Genomic DNA, 17,572 nt, shown 5'->3' with positions numbered 1-17,572 from the left:
TGACTATCTGGGTGTAGTTGATCGCTTGACGAAGGTAGCCTATTTCATCCCCGTGAAGACCACTTATACGAGTCCTAAGTTGGCGAGGATATACATGGCCAGGATCGTATGACTGCATGGAGTTCCGAGGACCATCGTATCAGATAGAGGAACGTAGTTTACTTCAAAGTTTTGGAATCAGTTGCACGAAACTTTGGGTTTGAGGATAGAGTTCAGTACAGCCTTCCACCCGCAGATAGATGGACAGACCGAGAGAGTCAATCAGATTCTCAGGGACATGTTGAGAGCTTGTGCGCTAGATTATGGATCTAGTTGGGATGATAATTTGCCCTATGCAGAGTTCTTCTATAACAACAGTTACCAAGCCAGTTTGAAGATGACCCCTTTTGAAGCTTTGTACGGAAGGAGGTGCAGGACACCATTGTCGTGGGATGTAGTTGAAGATCGACAGTTGTTCAGACCAGATTTAATCAGAGATTCTAAGGAGAAAGTTAAGTTGATTTTTGATAGACTCAAGATAGCCCAGTCCAGGCAGAAGAAGATACTAAATGCAAGGAGGTAGCCTATGGAGTCGGAGATAGAGCATATCTTCGTGTATCCCCACTTCGAGGAGTTAAACGATTTGGAGTCAAAGGGAAGTTAGCACCATGATCTATAGGACCATACCGAGTTTTGGAACGTATGGGGGAAGTTGCCTATAAGTTGGAATTACCTGAAGGCTTGTCAGGAGTTCATGACATGTTTCACGTTTCCCAGTTAAAGAAGTGCCATGCAGAGATGGTTGATATTCCTCCGAGAGATACAATGCCACTGGAAGCGGTTCAGTTGGATAGTGATCTGACTTATGAAGAGAAACCCGTTAAGATTCTTGAGTTTTTCCAGTCGAGCTACCCGTAATAGAGTCATCAAGTTTTGCAAAGTTCAGTGGAGCCACCATAGCCATGAGGAAGCTACCTGGGAGCACTAAGAAGACCTCCGCAAGGACCACCCACACCTTTTTGCTGACCAGCCCGAATCTCGAGGGCGAGACTCATCTTAAGGGGGGGTAGGTTTGTAACGTCCCAATTTTCAATTTGGATGTTATTCATAGATCATTCATATGCATCCATGATTTATGCATTTTTTTGTTGCTTCGTTTTAGTTGCATTTTGATCCAAGAGACCTTAAGAACTCAAGGACCAATTTGAGAGAGTTGGAGGTTTCACAAAAATCCAATTTTGATTTATCAAAATTGGGTAATTGGATCAAATTGTTTTTCAAAATTCTTTTCCAATTATTTTAAAATAAAAGAGAGAAGATAAAATAACTTTTTCAAAATTAGCAAAGAAATATTGGAAAATGAATTTTGAATTTTTGGAGACGTTATTTGATTTTATTCGCTTGTTTACTTATTACTTAGCGGAGTAATTAGTACTATAATGTTTGTTTTTAGTTTAGGAATTTAAGCCGAGAAAAAAGTTCAGTAGGTCAATAATAAGGCCATATTACTACGTGAATTTTTCTGGTATTTTAGGATATTATTTATATTTATTTTAGCATCTTTTGTATTTATGAAAAATTGTTTAAAAAAGGAAAGTTCGCAGCCCAACTAGGTCGGCCCAGCCGCCACCGCCCGCCCGAACCGCCTGGGGACGGAGTCCCGAGCGCCGCCGCGCCGCCTCCCGTCGTGTCCGGGTCGGACACCGACGCCGCCGATGCCTCCACTGCCCCGTCCTGCAAGCCGCAGCATCCCTGACCCCTCCTTAAATTCCGGGAGCCCCGACCCCGACCTCCACCTCGAGCACCGTCGCCGCAGCCGCACTTGCCGCAGTCGCCCGCGCCGCTGTGCCACACCTCGCCGTTGACCACCGCCGCCGAAGCCGCCGTCGCCGGAGCCCCGCCACCACCGCGCCGCCCTCACCCGAAGTCGTCGCCGCCGTCGGGATCTTCGTCGTCGACCACCCCGATTGCCACCCCCGATCTAAGATCACGCCTCTATTTTTTTGGTTTCATTTATTTAGTGAACGTTCGTCGTTTTAAGCTTCTGTAGCGAACGTATTCGTTCTGTTAGGTTCTATAGTGAACATTCCTTCGATAGCATTTTTCTTTTTATTTTAGTTTTCTGCCAGGGACCTATTCGTTGTTTTATTTTTTACAGATTAGTCCCTACGCTTCAAACTAGCACAATTTTTTGCTCGTTTGTCCAAATTCGATGAAACCAACACCAAAATCTTCAGAGCAATCTCATCTATCCAGCAAACCAACTTGGACATGTTTTTGACAATTTAATATTTGAGTTTAATTCAGATTTGAATTTAATCTTGTTTTGTTCATATCTTGATTTTCATAGCTCCGTTTGAGTTGATTCTTTTTGCAAATCGTAGCTAATCAAATGTACCTTCTGTTAAGATCTAATCCACATAAATATAATGCTGTTAAAATTTGTTTTCTGTTTAGATTAATTATTTGCTTGTGTTTGAGTTCTTTGGATCTTTTCTTCGCTTTCTCTTTGCATCGTTTGCTTGAGTGCTTATGTATGCTATTGTTTGTCTACGCTAGATTTTACGGAGTGCGAATCTTGTTACTACGAATCTCTAGAGTTTTCGGATCGTTAGCAAGGCAAGTTACACTTTGATCATACTTTTCAGTACCTAGTTTTTACTATGCATTAGTTTTCCCCTCAAAGATTTCCATGAGTAGGATTGGGAACATGTGCTTTGGTTGTAGTTTGTGAGGTAGGAACCTATTACCTTTGATCACCCCCAGAATATACGTTATGTTCATATATTTGTGAGATTCATGAAAGGTGCGGCGGCGGTCGGCGGCGAGCCCTGGCGCGACAGCGGTGGCCTGCGGCGATGGAGGCGGTTGCTGCAACGGCGGCAAGTGCGGCGGAGGCGGCGGCGCTCGAGGTGGAGGTCGGGGTCGGGACTCCTAGTATTTAAGGAGGGGCCAGGGGGTGTTGCGGCTTCCGGAAGGGGGCAGCAGCGGCGGCGTCGGTGTCCAGACCGGACACGACGGGCGGCGGCGCGGCGGCGCTCGGGATTCCGTCCCGAGGCGGCTCGTGCGGGCGGTGGTGGCTGGGCCTGGCCTAGCGCTAGCTAGGCCGGCCCAGTTTGGCCACGAACTTTCTTTTTTTTAAACATTTTTTCACAGGGACAAAAACATGCTAAAACAAATATAAATAATATCCTAAAAATACCTGAAAAATTCACGTAGTAATATGGCCTTATTATTGACCTAGTGAACATTTTTCTGGGCCTAAATTCCTAAACTAAAAACAAACATTACAGTACTAATTACTCCGCTAACTAATAAATAAACTAGTGAATAAAATCAAATAAAATCTCTAAAAATTCAAAATTCATTTTCCAGTATTTCTATGCGGATTTTAAAGAAGTCATTTTATCTTCTCACTTTATTTTAAAATAATTGGAAAATAATTTTGAAAAACAATTTGATCAAATTACCAAATTTTGATAAATCAAAATTGGATATTTGTGAAACCTCCAAATCTCTCAAATTGGTCCTTGAGTTGCTTATGGTCTCTTGGATCAAAATGCAACTAAAACAAAGCAACAAAAAATTGCATAATCATGGGTGCATATGAATCATCTATGAATAACATCCAAAATAAAAATTGGGATGTTACACGAAGTCTGGCTTTAATTTGCATACCGTATTCAATTTGAACGGTTTGTGTTGAAGAGATGCACAAATCCTATGTTGAATAGCTCGCACTCTTCCCGGTGACGCTCTCAGTTAGCCTGCGCACCGTACTGCGCTCGCACACCTCCCGTTCAGTCAAGCAGCTGTCCGCATGGCACCTCCTATAGCCATTAAAACCAAGAAACATGGCGTCACGTAAATGGTTAACAGAACGCACACAATTTGAATTATACAAACATTTGAGATATTAAAGTGGCAGCTATTTGTTTCAAAATGCCTTTGTTGGCTGCTATTCGAGTGCACCTTCTCTTAGAATGGACACCAAAAACACCACAACATGACGGGTGCCATTCCATGATAGCATGCCAAGTTTCATGAATTTTAGGCGAGTTTTGGATTTACTTGAATATAAAAACAAAGTATCTCAATGTTTTGCCGGCAATCAATGGTGCCCTGGTGTTTGAAATTCATTCCCATAAATGCATCGAAAACTCAAGTAATTCATTCCCATAAATGGGACCTAAGCATGCACCGGAGGAGACAGATTTGATTTTCCAACCAATTTATTTGCACTAGAGCATGTGCATGTAGTTCAAATTTGAATTATGCACATAAATGCATCGAAAACTCAAGTAATGCATAGAAATGTCCAAATGAACACCGAAAATCCAAAAAATTGACACAACACTCCTGTTGTTCTTTATTGACACTAAAAAAATTGAAAGCAATAATAGGCAGCGGATATCGTTTCATCCCCAAAGATTGGACGTTCCCTACCGAAAGCATCAGCTTTGTTGTGAGAAGCTCTGGTTTGTGAGAAGCATGTTGATGCCGCTCCCCAAACCTGCCCCAAAATGGGACAAAAAATTTACCATGGCATGTTGATGCCGCTCCATGATAGCATGCCAAGTTCCATGAATTTCAGACGAGTTTTGGATTTACTAGAATTTAAAAACAAGGAATCTCAATGTCTGCGGCATAGTGAGGGTGGCAGGGTGTTTGACATTTGTTCCCATTTCCTGCATGGGACCTAAGCATGCAACCAAGGACACAGATTTGAATTTTCAACCAATTTATATGCATTAGAGCATGTGCCTGTAGTTCAAATTTGAATTATCCACATGAATGCATAGAAAACTCAGTTAATGCATAAAAATGTCCAAACGAACCCCGAAAAATCCCAAAAATTGACACAACACTCGTGTTGTTCTATGTTGACACTAGAATTTTTTTGAAAGCAATAAGAGGGAGTGGATATTGTTTCGTCCCCAAAGGTGGGACGTTCCCTACCGAAACCATCAGGCTTGTTGTGAGAAGCTCTGGTTTGTGAGAAGCATATCCCCAAACCTGCCCCAAATGGGACAAAAAGATTACCACGGCATGTTGATGCGGCTCCATGATAGCATGCCCAGCTTCATGAATTTCCGACGAGTTTTGCATTTACTAGAATTTTAAAAACATGTATCTCAATGTTTGCGGCCTAGTGATGGTGGCAGGGTGTTTGACATTCATTCCTATTTCTTGCATGCATGGGACCTAATTAAGCATGCAACCAAGGACACATATTTGAATTTTCAACCAACTTATATGCATTACAGCATGTGCCTGTAGTTCACATTTAAATTATGCACATGAATGCATAGATACTCAATTAATGTATAAAACTGTCCAAGTGAACCCCCAAAACTCCCAAAAATTTCATTCGAAAAAAACTACCAAAAATTGACACAACACTCCTGTTCTTCTATGTTGACACTAGGAAAAAATTGAAATCGAGAAGAGGCAATGGATATCATTTCGTCCAGAAAGATGAAACGTTCCCTACCGAAACCATCGGGCTTGTTGTCAAAAGCTCTGGTTTGTAAGAAGCATATCCCCAAACCTGCCCCAAATGGGACAAAAATTTTTACCACGGCATGTTGATGCCGCTCCATGACAACATGCCAAGTTTCATGAATTTCAGACGAGCTTGGGATTTACTAGAATTTAAAAACCAGGTATCTCAGTGTTTGCGGTCGAGTGACGGTGCTAGGGTGTTTGACATTCGTTCCCATTTCTTGCATGGGACCTAATAAGCATGCAACAAAGGACACATATTTGAATTTTTAACTAATTTATATGCATTAGATCATGTGCATGTAGTTCAAATTTGAATTATGCACATGAATGCATAGAAAACTTAGTCAATGTATAAAAATGTTCAAGCAAACCCCGAAAAATCCCAAAAATTGACACAACACTCCTGTTGTTCTATGTTGACACTAGGAAAAAAATTGAAATTGAGAAGAGGAAACATATATCGTTTCTTCCAAAAAGGTGAAATGTTCCCTACCAAAACCATCATGCTTGTTGTGAGAGAAGCTCTGGTTTGCGAGAAGCATATACCATAACCTGCCCCAAATGGGACAATATTTTTTTACCCCAGCATCTTGATACCGTTCCATGATAGCATGCCAAGGTTCATGAACTTCAGACGAGTTTTGTATTTACTAGAATTACAAAAGCAAGCACCTCAATGTTTACCGGAGAGCCACGACGCTGTGATGTTTGTAATTCATCCTCATTTCTTGAATGGGACGTAAGCATCAACCCATGGACACATATATCATTTTACAACCCATTTTGATGCACCGGAGCATGTGCGTGTGGTTTAATTTTGAATTGTGCACCTAAAATGCCTAGAAAAGCAAGTTACCGTATAAAAATGTCCAAACAAACCCTGAATGATTCCAAATTTTTTGATGACACACCTATAGTTGCATGTTCACTACAGATAGAAGTTCTAGCAATTCAAACACCATCCTTTGCAGTTGTGACCCCATTATGTAATTCAAATCAATATGAAAAATCAGGTAGATCCCACACAGTTTATTATCACCAACCGTGTGAGATGCAGTACAAAATATCTTGGAGCACCGTTGGTGTATAGTACGCCTATGGCTTAGGCGAGAAGGTGCACTGGCTATAGGGAAATTGGAAACAAAAATTTTGACGTTCAAACTCATCACACACGGGTTGAGCTAGATAAATCATTTGTGATGTTCACATATCGTACAGAGTTCCGAATAAAGGACCATGTTTGATGACACTTTGCACGCCAGTTTTTTCACTAAAGCGATTTCAAATTTTCGGCTTCCGTGGAATTATCTACCTCCCCGCCCACTCCCCTTACCAAAAGCCACATTTCCCCTGTTTCTGCCTTCCTTTCCAAGTTGAAACCTTCACTGCTTGCTTGCAGCGCCGCCTCCTCGTCGGCGACCCTCCTTCACGTTGCTCGGCCTCGCCTATCCGGGCAAGTAATCCACAGCCGACCCCCATCCTCCTCCTCCTTCCACATCCCACATGCTCCGACCGCCGGTGAGAGCGCGAGACCTTCCATCCAAATCACCAACCCTCCACCAAATAAGCGCCACCCTAAGCCATTGTTCATGCAGTATAGCCAGGATGAGGTTGAGGTTTGGTAGCGGAGAAGCAAATCGCGGCCGCACGCGCGGATGAGGTTGCGATGGCTGCCATTCGTGCCGAACCCTAGATCTTGGAGGAGCACCTTGCCGTCGAGCCACCATCGACGCCTCGCGCACCGACACCGCGGCGCGGTTGGCTCCTTTAAACGATAGTTCGTGGCGTTTTCTCGAGGCCACCATCGGTGCCTTCGACGAAGACTATGAGGTGTTTTCTTAGCATGCACGTGCTTACCTCATCTCGAGAGCCAGCAGGTTGGTGCCCGGAGCGGCTCAGGTAACTCACCTCTACGACAAGGGCACCCAGGATGCGGAAACCTCGCCCTCTTCCATGTCCAAGGAGCCAATCGTCATCGATATCTCCGACAATGAGTAGCTTGTCTTATTAGCTCACTATAAGGACCCATGTTTAGTTTGCTAGCTACTGCCTTTCCTTCACAAATTCTAGTGAATTGTGCTATCTACTTTTACCATGCAATCTTCTGCTCTAGTGTATATGTTCTATATGTCGTGCAATGTGGTGTTCAGTTAACTATTTGGTTCAGTTTTGCAAATGTGATGTTCAATTCTTTAGGGTGCAATTTTCCAAGTTCAAGCATGCTTGGTTTGGTTAACTGTCTGATCTTCTATTAGGAGTATGTTATATTGTGCAATGTGGTGCTCAGTTAATATTTGGTTTATTTGTTGTGGTGTTTAGTTAACTATTTGGTTCAATTCTGCAATGCGATGTTCAATTATTGGATGTGCATTCTGTTATTGTATACCATGTGAGAAATAAATCGAATTTGGCAATACCAAATACAATTGCTATATTTCCAAGTTGTTAAGCATGCTTGGTTTGGTTAACTATCTGATCTTCTATTAGGAGTATGTTATATTGTGCAATGTGGTGCTTAGTTTGGTTCATTTGTTGTGGTGTTTAGTTAACTGCTTGCTTCAATTCTGCAATGCGATGTCCAATTGTCATGGGTGGAATTTTGTATTATTGTGCATGTGAGGAATAAATTGGATTTGGCTGCACTTAATACATGAGAAACATATACAAGTGCTATATTTCCTAGTTCTTAATCATGCTTGGTTTGGATAAATGGGTTTTCCATGTGGCTTGAATAAATTTGATGAATCTGCAATGTGCTTATTTTTCATCAACATATTTTCAATACCACTATATAGTGTGCCAATAGCTTCAAATATTAGTCATTGGATATGCCCATCCAACGGTCAGGAGATGGCAAATCCGAGCATTATCATCCATTGGATATAGTTTTAACTCATAGGATACTGCCACGTGGCCTTCTAATTGAAAACCCAACTCTACCATCTCATGTGTTCTAGAAGTATCTATCCGCATGCTTATCTGATACTCTAATAAAAAGAGGCTAGAACAATATGGATTCTAGACTGGTAAGAACCAAGTTGGATCTTGTCCAGTACGATTCTAGAAAAGGACATACATATTCAAATGTATTTTTCCATGATTTTTATACATATTTAAATGATGTGCAAAGCACGAACAATTTACTAGTACTGATAGCCTGCGAACCCTTACATAACTTGATGACTAACTACCTTATATGTGTTGCAGGGAAACAGTGGTAAGCACTGAGGTTTACAAGATGGTACTAACTATTATACCTTGCCTTTTTTTATTCCTTTGCCCCGTTTCCAATATAGAGAAGATATTTATGCACATCTTTGTTTTCAGGCCTTTTCAAAGGAGTTCACTGATAATTACCTCTCAAACCACCTCTATGGTCAGGAGGCGAGGAAATTTTTCATACAACACCCACGGTTCAATATTGAAGTATTCCTAAAGAGGACGAAGGATAGAAGGTTAATCATCCACATGCACTGGCCTAAAGTTGCAAAGACCTTCAACATGAATGAAGGCTCAATATTCGCCTTCCGCTTCAGCAGTTTTCCAGATGAGATGCATGTGTCTATGTACCGTCTATGAAGCTATTTTTGAAAGGTTCTAGATGTTGCATGTGAAACTTGGTGCTGGTGCAGTTGTGTAATGGGGTAGCTGAGTGCTGAAGCTATATCATGTTGTACTCGAATGTATTTCAATTATGAAATCCTGCTTCCTTAATATAGAAATGAAATATATTATGTGCTTAATATGAATGTCAATTAGATTAATAAATGGATTACTAATAATAGGGCAATTAGCCTGCTAATTGGGTTTTCCTATTGCAAACAGTTATCGAGACAACACCATGGGCGATGACCTGAGGCAACACACATAGTTTCTAGGAATAAACCGTGTTGGATCAATGAACAATCACACATGACATTCTCTTGAAAGTTTTTTGCATTACACCACATTGCGCAAACGTTTTCTCTGGGTGACTGTGTGGATGTATATACGAATGGAAACGTTTAGCGGGGACTGACTGTGTGCGATGTACTTACGACCGGAAACAATTTCGCCTGTATAATTGGTTTTTTTAGCACTACTGTACATATAACCATATTTGGTTGCTCGCCGGTCGCACACGACCTCATTTTGCCGAGCGTGTGTGCCAGGAGGGCATATCCCCAACGGTTTTTGGGTCGTATGGGAAGGACCCCCTATCGCCCACACGCACTAGGTGACGGTTCCGAACACCGTCGCGGAAAGGGGTTAAAACTGTTTGTATAGCACCTCGCTGTACCAGTGAGCTACGACTCGAAACCAATTTGCACTGACCCAAAGGGTGTCCGCACAAAATAGTATGTGCCACAAGGAGTTATGAACATGGTCTTTTCTTCATCTTCCTTGGACATGAAAATCTGGTGGTATCCGAAGTTGGCATCCAAGAAGGAAAGTAGGTCGCATTCAGAGGTGGAATCCACAATCTGATCGATGCGCGGCAAGGGTAATGGGTCCTTCGGGCACACTTTATTCAGATTTGTGAAATCTATGCAAAGCCTCCATTTCCCATTCGCCTTGCGCACCACCACTGGTTTTGCCAACCAAGTTGGATGCAATACTCCTCTAACCAAACCAGCAGCTCCGAGTTTCTTGATCACTTCCGCAATAAACTGTTGCCGCTCCAAATCTTGCTTCCTGGCCTTCTGCTTGAGGGGTCGGGATGTAGGGCGGAACCCTATGGTGACGATCTTTCACGTTTGGAGTGGATCCTACAGGGAATCACGAAGAACACGTGGAAGCACAAAGGGGAAACACAGGGAAAACGAGAGAGAATCACTAAACCAACAAGGAATCAATCACACAAGTGCTAGATCACCGAAAGCAAAGAGTAACACATGATCCACAATCAACAAAGGTAAGGATACAAAGGAACAGTTCTTCTCAATACAGAGGTCTTGATGATCTTCCCTAGAAAGGGGTCTTGAATCCGCTTGGGGGATCTGCTCCGAAGAGGTCGTGAGCTCCGAGGAGAAGTAACCAAGTGGATGAGCAAGGCTCTCACACAAATATAGCTACACCAATGCTAACCCCAATAAGAAGCTAGGAGACGAGTATATATAGTGCTAAGCCACGAAGGGGTAAGTGGGAGAGGATACATGGGTCGTCTACCCTTTCTCGGCGCACAGGCAGGCCGGTGGTATCGGTCACGGGGGCGGTTGTTCCGCTGGTAACTCATGCAGGGCAGAAGTACCGAACAGGGAAGGTGGTACTACCGCTGGGAGGTCAGGTGCTGGCTTCTGGAGCGGGACGTCGAAGGGGACAGCGGTTGTATCGGTTATCGGGGTGGTTGTTCCGGTCTTTGGGCAGAAACCGGTAAAACCGGTGCAGCACCGGCCTTGCTCCGCTCGATCACAGAAGGTGGGCCGGTTGTTGGGCGGTAGCTGGCCGGTTGTTCCGCCCGGGCGGTGGTTGGGCGGTTGTTCCGGTCCTTTTGGGCTGGGCAGATCGTCTACATGCTCTTGATGTTCATCTTGCATCGCAACTTCTGCTTGGTTACTTTCTTGGTACCTAAGCACACAAAGCATCTCCGTTTGAGGTAGTAGCCATGTCTCAAGTGGGTCAAAGGGAAGTTCAACAAGGAGAGAGTTAACCTTGGATTGAATAGCACGTGCTCGAGCTTTCGTCATGGGTCCTCGTGGGGTTAGATGTGTCGATGTAGAGTCCATGGGGATGATGGAAGGATGCTCCGCATCAGGTCGGGCATGTGGCAAACAGCAAGGTGGTGCTGGATTACCTCCTTGGGAACGTCGGGGATGTCAGACAAGCAAACACATCGACATTCGCCTGCAGGAAGGTAACGAGCGTGCTTTCCTATTTGTCGCTGAGGGTTGAGCTGATAGTAAATGTCCCATCAGCGCCAACCAGCCCTGCCGGGACCTTCTTCAGAGCTGGTGCAACAACCTTTGATCTCTTGCTATTGGAACTCTCTAGCAAGTCATCAACATGCACGGCGCACTCCGTGGAGGCATGCTTCCTGAATTCCTTGCTGGTGTCCGTGCTAGCTTTCTTCCCTTTCTTGCTTTCCTTGGTGAGAGCGGTAGCTTCCACGGCCTCCGCATCGACTGCGTCTCGGTACATCTTATCAATGCATATGATTGCGTCCTTCTTGTCTGATGTAATGGAAATGAGCCATCGGCCCTGGCATCTTCAAAGTGTTGTAGGCATAGTGGGATACTGCCATGAATTTTGCCAGGGCAGGGCCACCAAGGATCCCATTGTATGGCAGGGGGAGGTCAACCACATCAAACACGATCTTCTCAGTCCGGTAGTTTAACTCCCCTCCAAACGTTACCGGCAGTGTGATCTTTCCCTTAGGATGACTCCTGCCAGGATTGATCCCTTGGAAAGTACCAGTAGTCTTGAGTTGTTCATCTGCTATCTGGAGCATGTTGATGACCTTGGGAGAAATCAGATTCAACACATCCCCACCATCAACCAACATCTTTGTGACCTTGAGGTTGCGGATCATTGGTGAGATCAACAATGGCAAACACCCTACTGAGTGGTGCGGTCAGGGTGATCCTCTTCATCAAAGACGACGGGCATGCGGGACAATATGGGTGGCTTCCGGGAATCTGTTGCTGGCTCCATGGCATTAACCTCAGGCGCCCACTGTTTAAGCTGGCGGTGAGAGGAGTGCAAAGATGCACCTTCGTCAATGCATAGGGCATCAGTGGCCTTCTGGAACCCCTACTCGCTGGTTTCCTCTTCATCTCCTTCATCACTCCCGTCATCACATTCCTTCTTCACACGGCCTGTGGCAGGTTTCCCTTGATCTTGTGGGGCCTTGCCAGGGTGACCTCCTCTGCTGCCTCGGCCCTTCCCGCTAGCGCCATCTTGACCTTTCTCTTTGTCACGCTTCTCGTATTCAGCCTTCTACTTCTTGACGAGCTGTTCAACTTGATGACACTCTTGAAGATCATTGCCATTGGTCTGATGGATCTTGCAGTATGGCCTGTCTGCCTTCCCTGCCTTCTTAGCAGCCATGGCTTCTCGGCAATCGGTGCACGCGGCAACCTCCTTGCCGGGAGCCTCGGTCTTGGCCTTCTTGCCAGTACTAGGAGTGCTCGATCCTTCAATAACCATCACTGTCTTATCCTTACGCTTCTTGTTGCGTTTCTTGTTCTTATTCTTCTTATTGGTGGTGGCGTCGTCCTCCTCTGAGTCAACTTTGACGCCATCTTCTTCGTCGGGGAGTCACCTCCCCTCCTCAATTCGGGCACACTTATCCGCTAGAATGTATAGCTCATTCACAATCTTGGGTAACCGGACGTTCATATTGGAATGTATCCTGCGGTTGCGCATATTGGACTGGAATGTAGCTATCACAGCTATCGGGTGGATATCTGGGATGTTCCTGTGCACCTGGCTGAATCTCTGCATGTACTTCTGCAAACTCACTTCTGAGGGATCTGCAAGTCGCTGGGCCGCCCTGGTTCTTGTTGGCCGCCCCTGAAGGCATGCACCAACAAACTCATGGCACAGGTCAACCCAGGTTGAGATGGAGTTCTCCGGTAAGTGCATCAGCCATGACCTCACGTATGGCTTGAGTACCAAAGGGGAGTAGTTGGCGAATATCTTCTCATCTCTCCTCCGGCAGCTTGAACAGCGATGTTGTAGAGGCTCAAGAACTCTGTCGGGCTCAATCTTCCATCGTATTTTTCTGGTATGTCCGGCTTAAAGGTACGGGCACCCAATCTTGAAAGGCAAGTATCCGTCTCCACCGAGCATGGGCTCATCAATGTCGGGGCCATTGCGTCTATCAGACTGGCGGCGGGTTTCGCGAGGTCACTCAATGGTGACGCGCACGTCTTTCCTCTTCATGTCTTCCAGGAGTCTTGATGACCCACAAGTGTAGGGGATCTATCATAGTCCTTTCGATAAGTAAGAGTGTCTAACCCAACAAGGAGCATAAGGAAATGACAAGCGGTTTTCGGTAAGGTATTCTCTGCAAGCACTAAAATTGCAGGTAATAGATAGTTTTGTGATAAGATAATTTGTAACGGGTAACAAGCAATGAAAGTAAATAAGGTGTAGCAAGGTGGCTCAATCCTTTTTGTAGCAAAGGACAAGCCTGGACAAGTTCTTATAATGAGAAAAGCACTCCTGAGGACACATGGGAATTATTGTCAAACTAGTTTTCATCACATTCATATGATCCGCGTTCGTTGCTTTGATAATTTGATATGTGGGTGGACCGGTGCTTGGGTACTGCCCTTTCTTGGACAAGCATCCCACTAATGATTAACCCCTATTGCAAGCATCTGCAACTACAAAAGAAGTATTAAGGTAAACCTAACCATAGCATGAAACAAGTGGATCCAAATCAACCCCTTACGAAGCAACTTATAAACTAGGGTTTAAGCTTCTGTCACTCTAGCAACCCATCATCTACTTATTACTTCCCAATGCCTTCCTCTAGGCCCAAATAATGGTGAAGTGTCATGTAGTCGACGTTCACATAACACCACTAGAGGAGACACAACATACATCTCATCAAAATATTGAACGAATACCAAATTCACATGACTACTAATAGTAAGACTTCACTCATCTCCTCAGGAACAAACGTAACTACTCACAAAGCATATTCATGTTCATAATCAGAGGAGTATTAATATGTATTAAGGATCTGAAGATATGATCTTCCACCGGATAAACCAACTAGCATAAACTACAAGGAGTAATCAACACTACTAGCAACCCACAGGTACCAATCTGAGGTTTTGGTACAAAGATTGGATAGAAGAGATGAACTAGGGTTTGAGAGGAGATGGTGCTGGTGAAGACATTGATGGAGATTGACCCCCTCCAGATGAGAGGATCATTGGTGATGATGATGGTGATGATTTACCCCTCCCGGAGGGAAGTTTCCCCAGCAGAACAGCTCTGTCGGAGCCCTAGATTGGTTCCGCCAAGGTTCCGCCTCGTGGCGGCGGAGTTTCATCCCTAAGCTTGCTTATGATTTTTTTTCCAAGGTAAAAGACTTCATATAGCAGAAGATGGGCACCAGAGGGCTGCGAGGTGGCCCACGAGGCAGGGGGCGCGCCCAGGGGTAGGGCGCCCCCCCCCCACTCTCATGGACGATGGGTGGCCCCTCTCAGTTATTTCTTCCACTAAATATCTATCATTAATTCCAAAAATGACTTTCGTGCAGTTTCAAGACTTTTGGAGCTGTGCAGAATAGGTCTCCAATATTTGTTCCTTTTCCAGCCTAGAATCCCAGCTGCCGGCATTCTCCCTCTTCATGTAAACCTTGTAAAATAAGATAGAATAGCCATAAGTATTGTGACATAACGTGCAATAACATCCCATAATGCAATAAATGTCGATATAAAAGCATGATGCAAAATGGACGTATCAACTCCCCCAAGCTTAGACCTCGCTTGTCCTCAAGCGGAAGCCGATATCGAAAAATATGTCCACATGTTTTAGAGATAGAGGTGTCGATAAAAATAAAATACGGACATGTGGGCATCATGATCATTCTTATAACAATAACATATATATAATTTGTCATATGATTTCTTATGCTCAAGTAACAATCTAGTCACAATGTCAAGTATGAGTCAGAAACTTCATTGAGAACTAACAAACTATGACCTCAATCATTGAAGCAATTGCAATTTATCATAACATAGGAAAGAGTCAACATAAGAGCTTTTCAGCAAGTCCACATACTCAACTATGATTTAGTCTTTCACAATTGCTAACACTCACGCAATACTTATGGTTATGGAGTATTAATCAGACACAGAGAAAGATAGGGGCTTATTGTGTTGTCAACAGTAATAGTTCATGCTAACTTACATCCATATATATATATATATATATATATATGCATATATATATATATATGCATATATATATATATATAAGGATCTTTCGAACACGAGGTGCTTGCCAAAGGATAAAATGTAAAAGGGAAAGGTGAAGATCACCTTGACACTTGCATAATGTAAAAGACATAAAGTAAAAGATAGGCCCTTCGCAGAGGGAAGCACAGGTTGTCGTGTGTTTTTATGGTTGGATGCACGAAATCTTAATGCAAAAAATGTAACTTTATATTGCCACTTGTGATATGAACCTTTGTTTTGCAGTCTGTCGCTTTTATTACTTCCATATCACAAGATCGTAGAAAGATTATTTTCTCCACATTGATAAGTCATACATATTTAGAGAGCAATTTTTATTGCATGCAACATGACAACTTACTTGAAGGATCTTACTCAATCCATAGGTAGATATGGTGGACTCTCATGGCAAAACTGGGCTTAAGGATGTTTGGAAGCACAAGTAGTATCTCTACTTGGTGCAAGAAATTTTGCTAGCATGAGGGGGAAAGGCAAGCTCAACATGTTTGAATGATCCATGACAATATACTTTAACTGAGATGTGCGAAAACATAACCCATTACGTTGTCTTCCTTTTCCAACATCAATTCTTTAGCATGTCATATTTAATGAGTGCTCAAAATCATAAAAGATGTCCAAGATAGTATATTTATATGTGAGAACCTCTCTTTCTTTATTACTTCCTATTAATTGCAACGATGACCAAAACTATGTTTGTCAATTCTCAACAATTTTTAATCATCATACTCTCTATATGTGAAGTCATTACTTTCCATAAGATCAATATGATCTCTTGATTTCTTTTTACTCTTTTATGCACTTAAGATCTTAGCAAGATAGCAAAGCCCTTGACTCAACACTAATCTTTGTTACATAGAGGGATCACAAAGCAAAACTTAAAACTAATTCATACCAAAACTTTATTCTACTAGATCAAGATATTACCAAAAGGATCGAACTAAGTAAAATGGTAAAGATAGAAGTGTGATGGTGATACGATACCGGGGCAACTCCCCCAAGCTTGGCAGTTGCCAAGGGGAGTGCCCATACCCATATGATTATATCTCCTTTGCTGGTGAAGAAGGTGGTGATGATGATGGATAATCGCACATCGAGCGTAGGAGCTCTTCCAATTTGCGGATAATGCCCTTGAGTGCGACGATATGATCCTTCAACAAAATATTTTCCTGTGTGAGATACTTGTTTTGTATGCGAGATAACTCAATCATCTTGAAAGCTTCAATCTCAGTTGGGGTAAAGAGGTTAGGAAGAGGTTGAAAGATGTTTTCTTCTTCTGCCACCGTAGCTTGATCCTCCACGGCCTTCTTGATCCCATCATCCTTGCTGATCGCCTCGGGTTCTTCTCTCTTCAGCTCTATCTTCAATAGCCAAGCATCCTTGTCTTCATTGTTGGAGGAGGGTGACGTCATGATGCTCTAGATCTGTCAGAAAAATAGCTTGAAACAAAGACAGAGGATATTTGCGTGATACGGTGGTCAAAACCTTCGGGAGATTATATAATGAATTTTTATCGACCGAAAGATGTATCGTGCAAGAAAACAGAGTCCGGAGAGCACACGAGGTGCCCACGAGGCAGGGGGCGCGCCCAGGGGGTAGGGCGCGCCCTCCACCCTCATGGACGCCTCGTGTCCTTCCCGGACTACTTCTTATTTTCCTATTTTCTTAAATATTCCAAAACGGAGAAAACTTGCTATTAGAACTATTTTGGAGTCGGTTTACTTACTGTACCACATACCTATTCCTTTTCGGAGTCTGAAACATTTTGGAAAGTGTCCCTTATGTAATCCTCCGGGGTTACGGTTTCAATAATATTAGTTTCAACATTTATAGGATTACCTGAGATATAATGTTTGATTCTTTGACCGTTCACCACTGAGGGAGTCCTGGACTAGGGGGTGTCCGGATAGCCGGACTATCATCATCGGCCGGACTCCAAGACTATGAAGATACAAGATTGAAGACTTCGTCCCGTGTCCGGATGGGACTTTCCTTGGCGTGGAAGGCAAGCTTGGCGATACGGATATGTAGATCTCCTACCATTGTAACCAACTCTGTGTAACCCTAGCCCTCTCCGGTGTCTATATAAACCGGAGGATTTTAGTCCGTAGGACGAACAACCATTACAACAATCATACCATAGGCTAGCTTCTAGGGTTTAGCCCCCTTGATCT

Source organism: Triticum aestivum, chromosome 5B, assembly GCF_018294505.1.
Source record: "Triticum aestivum cultivar Chinese Spring chromosome 5B, IWGSC CS RefSeq v2.1, whole genome shotgun sequence".
Classification (NCBI taxonomy): Eukaryota; Viridiplantae; Streptophyta; class Magnoliopsida; order Poales; family Poaceae; genus Triticum; species Triticum aestivum.
The sequence above is the reverse complement of the archived record's forward strand: the minus strand, read 5'-3'. Positions refer to the sequence as shown.